Genomic DNA, 7058 nt, shown 5'->3' with positions numbered 1-7058 from the left:
ATAAATAAACTTTAAAAATATATATATTACTTATGTCCACATAAAAATCTACACACAAATATTTATAGCAGCTTTATTCATAAGCGCCAAAATATGGAAACAACCAAGAGATATTTCAATAAGTGAATGGATAAATAAACTACATTACATCAGATAATGGAATATTATTCTGTTTTAAATTTTTTTATTATTATTATTTCTAAGAGAGAGAGAGAGAGAGAGAGACAGCGTGAGCAGGGGAGGGTCAGAGAGAGAGAGGGAGTCACAGACTGAAACAGGCTCCAGGCTCTGAGCTGGCAGTCAGCACAGAGCCCGACACGGGGCTCAAACCCAAGAACCGCGAGATCATGACCTAAGGGAAAGTCGGATGCTTAACCGACTAAGCCACCCAGGCGCCCCAATATTATTCTGTTTTAAAAAGAAATGAGCTATCAAGCTATGAAAAGACATGGAAGAAACTTAAAACACAGATTACTAAATGAAAGAAGCCAATATGTAAAGACTACACACTGTGTGCTTCCAACTCTATGGCATTCTGGAAAAGTCAAAACTGTGGAGACAGTAAAAGATAATTTGGTTGCCATAGTTTGGGGGATTGGATTAATAAGTGGAGATAGAGGATTTTTAAGGCAGTGAAACTCCTCTGTGGGATACAGTGATGGTGGATACATGTCATCATGCATTTGTCAAAACCTGTAGAATGTACAACACTAAGAGGGAACCCTCGTGTAAACTGTGGACTCTCATTAATAATAATGTATCAATACTTGCTCATCTGTTACAACAAATGTACCACACTAGTGATAAGCATATGAATATGTGGGAACATCAGCATTCAGACCATAGCAAGCATAAATTTCCTCTATCAGAAAAGAAGAAATTTCTCAGAAAAGTAATTTTGTATGCACCTTAAGAAACTAGAGGAATAAGAACAAAGCAAACCCAAAGCAAGCAAAAAGGTCAAAAAAAAAAAAAGATAAGGATGAGAGCAGAAATCATGAAATTAAAAACAGAAGAAACAATAGAGAAAAATCAAGGAACCCAAAAGCTGATTCTTGGAAATGAGCAATAAATTAATAAAGCTCTAAAAAATATTTACCAAGGGAATAGAGGGAGAAGAAACGAACCACCAATATTTCCAGTAAAAGATGAGACATCACTACTGATCTCACCAAAATTAAACAGTCATTAGGGATATACTATAAACAACCTTATACCCATAGATATGACAGGTTAGGTGAAATAGATTTTCAACAATCTTTCACTTCTTTGAAAGACACAAGCCACCAAAACTCACTCAAGAAAAAATAGCCTAAGTAGTCCTATAGCCCTCAAGGAAATTAAATCCATACTTTGAAACAACCCAAAATAATAAACAAACAAGCAAACAAACAAATAAATAAATAGAAACTCCAGGCTCAGATTATTTCACTATGTAATTCTATCAAATATTTAAGGAAAAAATAACATCAACTCTACACAACCCTTTCTGGAAGTGGAAAAGGAAGGAGCACTCCCCAACTCGTTTAGGAGGTCAGCATTATCTTAATACCAAAATCAAAGAAAGACACTACAAGAAAAGAAAATCCTCATATATATCTCTCATAGCATAGATGCAAAAATCCTAAACAAAATGACAGCAGATGAAACCCAGCAATATTTAGAAAGGATGAAAATGCTTTTCATCACAGAAACGCCAGGCTGAATTAGCATTCAAAAATCAATCAATGCAATTCCCCATGTGTGTAGACTGATGAAGGAAAGCCATGTAATCATCTCATTGATGCAGAAAAGAATCTGACAAAATGCAAGAAACATATTAAACTCTGTTACACTAAGAAAAGAACTCTATATTCTGATAAAGAGCATCTACAAAAAATATTATATTATAGTGCCAATGTTAATATATTAATGTATTATAATGTATGTATTATGTTACATTACATTATATATAATGGTGAAACACTGAATGATTTTGTCCTGAAATGGGAAACTTAGCAATCTTGAAACTGTAGAATACTATGGTCCAACCAATAACAAATATACTGTAGCTGACAAGAGACAAGTTTCTCAGTGTCAAAGAAAGAAATTACAAATGAACAAAGGAAGAATGCTAACATAAACCCTCATGCTGGACTGGAGTCAGAAATACCAATATGAATTTATGACTGTTATTTTTTAATAGCGACATAAGTGTGTGTGTGTGTGTGTATCAGTAATACATACATCCCAGCAGCAACAAGAACAGTCAGCACACAGATCTTGGTTTTCAAAACCATTCTCCAATAAAAAGGAACCAGGATTTCTTAGAGAGGAAACTGATTTTAGGGTTGGGACAGGGAAAATACAAGATGGGCCTGGAGTGTCTTATAGTGTCAAAAAATTAAGGAAGTGCACTATTTTCAGAAAGAGTTGTGCTGTGTAGAGTTGATATTTTCTCCTTAAATATTTGACAGAATTGAACAGTGAAATAAACTGGGCCTGAAGTTTCCTTTTTTGGGAATGTTTAAAGTATGCATTTAATTTCCTTGAGAGTATATCTGGGACTCTATGAGAGCATATCAAAAGGACACAAGAGGCAACCTGAAAGGGTTCCCAGGGGCCAAGGCCTTCTTTTTATAGAAATATGATAGCGAATAAACACAGGGGAATGATAGAGTATTATTATTTTGCATCACCTATAAATAAATTAATGGATCTAGACAGCGATCATCAATGATTACAAGGTACTGTAAAAGAGATACAGATGGACATCATATGTCTCCAGAAGGAAGTATACAATCACTCATAAGTTGCAATGTATGGACCTTTTGTGGATCTATATTCAAATAAAATGCAAAAAAAAAATCATGACAATGGGGAAGACTAAACACTGCCTAGATATTTAATATTACATATTCATTTCTTAGATGTGATATTAATAAAAGGGAGAGTTCTTCTGCTTTAGAGTTATGTGCTGAAATGTTCACAGATGAAATGATAATACCTAGGATTGGTTTTCAAGTTATCAGGAGAGGAAGGGATAGGGTTTAGATGAACCAGGCCTGCCACGTATGGTTGCGGTGGACATCTAATGACGGATACTTTGAGGTCAGTACACTATTTTTTTAACTTCTCTTTACATAGAATTTTCCACTCAGAATATATTGACAAAGCTTTGTCAAAGCTCACAATATTTCCATTTACCTAAACATTTTAGATATATTGGGTTAAACAAGATACCTTCCAGCCTCTCAGCGAGAAAGTAAGAGATAGTACAGTCATTTGATAGGTCGTGGTAAAACCTTTTTGATACACTTTCCAGAGACTGCAAAATCTCATGTCTCCAATGACTGGCTGATAAATGCTTTTGCAAGTCAAGCAGTTAACACTACTTTGTGTTCAACAAAAAGGAAGACAGATGTATCCATTAACAGACAATTAAAAATTAATGGCAGATCGCTATTGTAGTTTTGGCATTTATCTTGGCAGGAGTACTAAGAATTGAGTGGCATTGCCGTAACAAAAGTGCTTCCGCTCCTATTTATTTATTTATTTATGTGAGTGAGGCTTCTCAATGCCTGCATTGGTTAAAACAAAATACTGGAATAGGATTAATCTGAACATTGCCCCATTCTAGCAAGGAATAATAGTCATGCACATATATGGAAGAAATGGGGAAAAAATCTCATTCATCCCATTGAGAAATGCATTTCCAAAATAAAATTCTGGGTTTTTTCTATAAATATACATGTGTATTGCTTTGATCAGTTGGATACCAGTAACAGCTAAGTAATAACCAAATACAGAAGAGCTACTTCTGTATTTGTTGCTACCTAAGCGATTCAAACTTAAAGCTTTATAGTCACATAATTTTCTTCATTTTTCATATATTTTTATAGCAGAAATGTAGGTGACTAGAGTGATCAGAATTTCCCAGCATAAAAATCTATTATAATAAAACACAATTCAGTGGGGCAGGTAAGTGGACAGCGAAGGAGAAAAAGGAACAGTGCAAAGTTTCCAACTATTAAAAGACTTTGCACATGTATTTTTAATTTTTTATTTATTTTTTAAATGCTTCTTTATTTTGAGAGACAATGTGTCTATGTGTGTGTGCACGCATGTGCATGCACACACGCGAGCATGAGCCGGGGAGGGGCAGAGAGAAGGGGGAGAGAGAATCCCAAGCAGGCTCTGTAGTGTCAGCACAGAACCTGATGCAGGGCTTGAACTCACAAGCCATGAGATCATGACCTGAACCAAAATCAAGAGCTGGTCACTTAACCAACTGAGCCACCCAGGTGCTCTTCATATATTTTTAAATAGCTTTTAGATATTCAATTTCTATGTTTTTACATTATTTTTTTAAAGAAGTAGCAATATTATTTTAAAATGTTGGTATCTACAATGTGCTAGAAATTGCATTCTTGGGAAGCATTCAGGATGAAAAAGTTTTAGAAGTTCAGTTTAAAATGCTCAAGAGAACACTTAGAGTTTTAAAATCCTTTCAGTGAAGGGGCATCTGGGTGACTCAGTGGATTAAGCATCTGATTCTTGATTTTGGCTCAGGTCATGATCTTGCAGTCTGTGAGACCCAACCCCACATCAAGCTCTGTGCTGACTGTGTGGACCCTGCTTGGAATTCTCTCTCTCTCCCTCTCTCTGTGTCCCTTCGCAATTTATCCTGTCTCAGTCTCTCTCAGAAACTTAAATAAATAAATAAATAAATAAATAAATTCCTTCAGTGACTAGAAAAGCAAAAATGTTGGAAGACTATTGCCCTAGATAAACTCTTACATAAACACGTGATGGTATATTTTTATAAGAAAGCTCATTAAGGTTAAAACCCAAGTAACAACCCAAGTAGCCATCAACAGTAGACTGGATGAACAAACTGCAGAATACTCATATGATGGAAAAATATACAGCAGTAAAAAGGAACAAAGTACAGGTATCAGCATCAACCTGAGAAAATCTCATAGACATTACGTTGAACAGAAGAAGCACTTCCCAGGAGAATATGGAGCGTGATTCCATTTTTGTCAAGGTTAAAAACGGACAACCCTAAAACTATGTATTAGTTAAAGCAACAGACATAAATTTTACAGTAAAACTCTAAAGAAAATCAAGGAATGATCGTCACAAAAGACAGGGTAGTGATTACACTGGGTGAGAGGAAGAGCAATGTGACCAAGAAGGAAGAAATAGGGATAGAGAACCTCAAGGTCAAGACTCTGTTTCTTAAACAGGACATTGGCTTGATTGATATTCCGTACATTGTACATACACTCATATACATGACATACTTAACTATAAAAAAAAATTCATCCACATTAAAAAGCATGAAACAAGATCTAAACTAATAGAAAAACTTGCTATCTTCTTGAATTAAAATACTATATTATGAAAGTATGCATTCTTCCAAAATTGATAGGTGTTTAATTCCAATTGAAATTCCAACTTCTCATGTGCAGAATTACATAATACTTTAAGGGCCCCATGGGATGAAAAAATGCCTGAGTGTAAAGAAATCAGTCTGATATTGACATAAGACCAAATAAATCAGTATAATAACATACACAGTACATAGTGAACCCCAGTTAATAATGGAATTTCATATATGACAAAGGCAGGGAAATAACAGTTTATGTAGTCAGGGTTGCTGACCTAAATGGTTTTCTAACTGGAAGACAACGAAACTGAGCTCCTACCTCACACTATATACAAATCTAAGAAGGATTAAATTCTTATGTGTAAAAAATAAAACAAAAATATTAAAATAAAGTACAGGAAACTATACAATCCAAGTTGGGCATACTTTCTTAACCAAGACATGTAGACAGAAGTTATCAAAAAAAAACTAAAAGATAGCTTTAAATATTTTAATATGAATAGATGCCATAAATACAGTTAAAGGAAGAAAAAAACCATCAAATTTGAAAAAAGATGAAAATTCGGCCTCTGTGCTGACAGCGCAGAGCCTGGAGCCTGTTTTGGATTCTGTGTCCCCTCTCTGCCCTTCCCCTGCTTGCACTCTGTCTCTTTCTGTCTCAAAAAATAAATAAACATTTTTTAAAAGATGAATATTTAAACTCTGTTTTAAAAAGAGATTGCAAAAATCCAGGAAATGTGCACCATATGCGTGGACTGTTCCAAGGCACACAATAAACAGCCAATCCACAGATGAAAACATACTCCGCTTTATAAACAGTAAAGGAGGTGAAAGTTAAAATAACAACTTGCAAACACTGGAAAGGGTAATAATATCCATGCCGGGCACAAATAATGGTGAGTTTCGGGAGAAGTACAAAGGAGACTTTAATGGGCTGCCTGGGGAATGTAAATTATTGCAGTCTTTTTGGAAAGCTCTCCGATGGCATTGATCGCATTTTGAAATATTTATGCCCTTCAATGAGCAATCCTATCCAAAGACTTCCTCTCAGAGCAATAGAAGCTCTGGTCAGGGCCGTCTAGCCCTTGCAGTGTTTCCAGAGACAAAAATACAGGAAGCAGAGTCAAAGCTCACCAGCGGGGAGATGAGGGGTCTATTACGCAGCCATTAAAAAGGGTGCTACGTATGCTATTTGGATGTTCTTCATTTCCTTTATGCTTCTCTTAGAGCCTGCCTTTCTCTCAGCTCATTTAGCCTCTCCTTTTCTCACGTACCTGGCCATCCCTGGCTTTTTCTCTGCAGGAGCTCCTCCTCATGCGGGCAGTCCAGCCAGGGACTCCCAACCCCCACGACAGCCCAAGAAAGGGGACCACTCGAAATCACAGCTCCCCCAAGAGACCCAATCATTCTGCAGAAGGGCTCTTTCCGGTTTATGAGTTTTTGTACTCTTGCCTGCCCTCTGGGTCCTTCTCTGTGCACGCTGGGTCATCTCACGGATTGTAGGATGTCATGCTGTTGTCTCGCTGAAGAAGTAAAATGACAAAGGCAGATGGGTTTAGTGATAAAGCCAGATGGCTCAGAGAGCAGAAACAGGATGTAGGGGAAGACTTCCTTCAGTTTTTAGAAGTTTTTAGAATGCTTAATTCAAATTACTTTTTTGATTCGGGAATGTCCAGAACTTAGG

The sequence above is a fragment of the Crocuta crocuta genome, unplaced genomic scaffold (assembly GCF_008692635.1).
Source record: "Crocuta crocuta isolate KB4526 unplaced genomic scaffold, BGI_CrCroc_1.0 scaffold3722, whole genome shotgun sequence".
Lineage (NCBI taxonomy): Eukaryota > Metazoa > Chordata > Mammalia > Carnivora > Hyaenidae > Crocuta > Crocuta crocuta.
Note: the sequence above shows the minus strand (reverse complement) of the source record.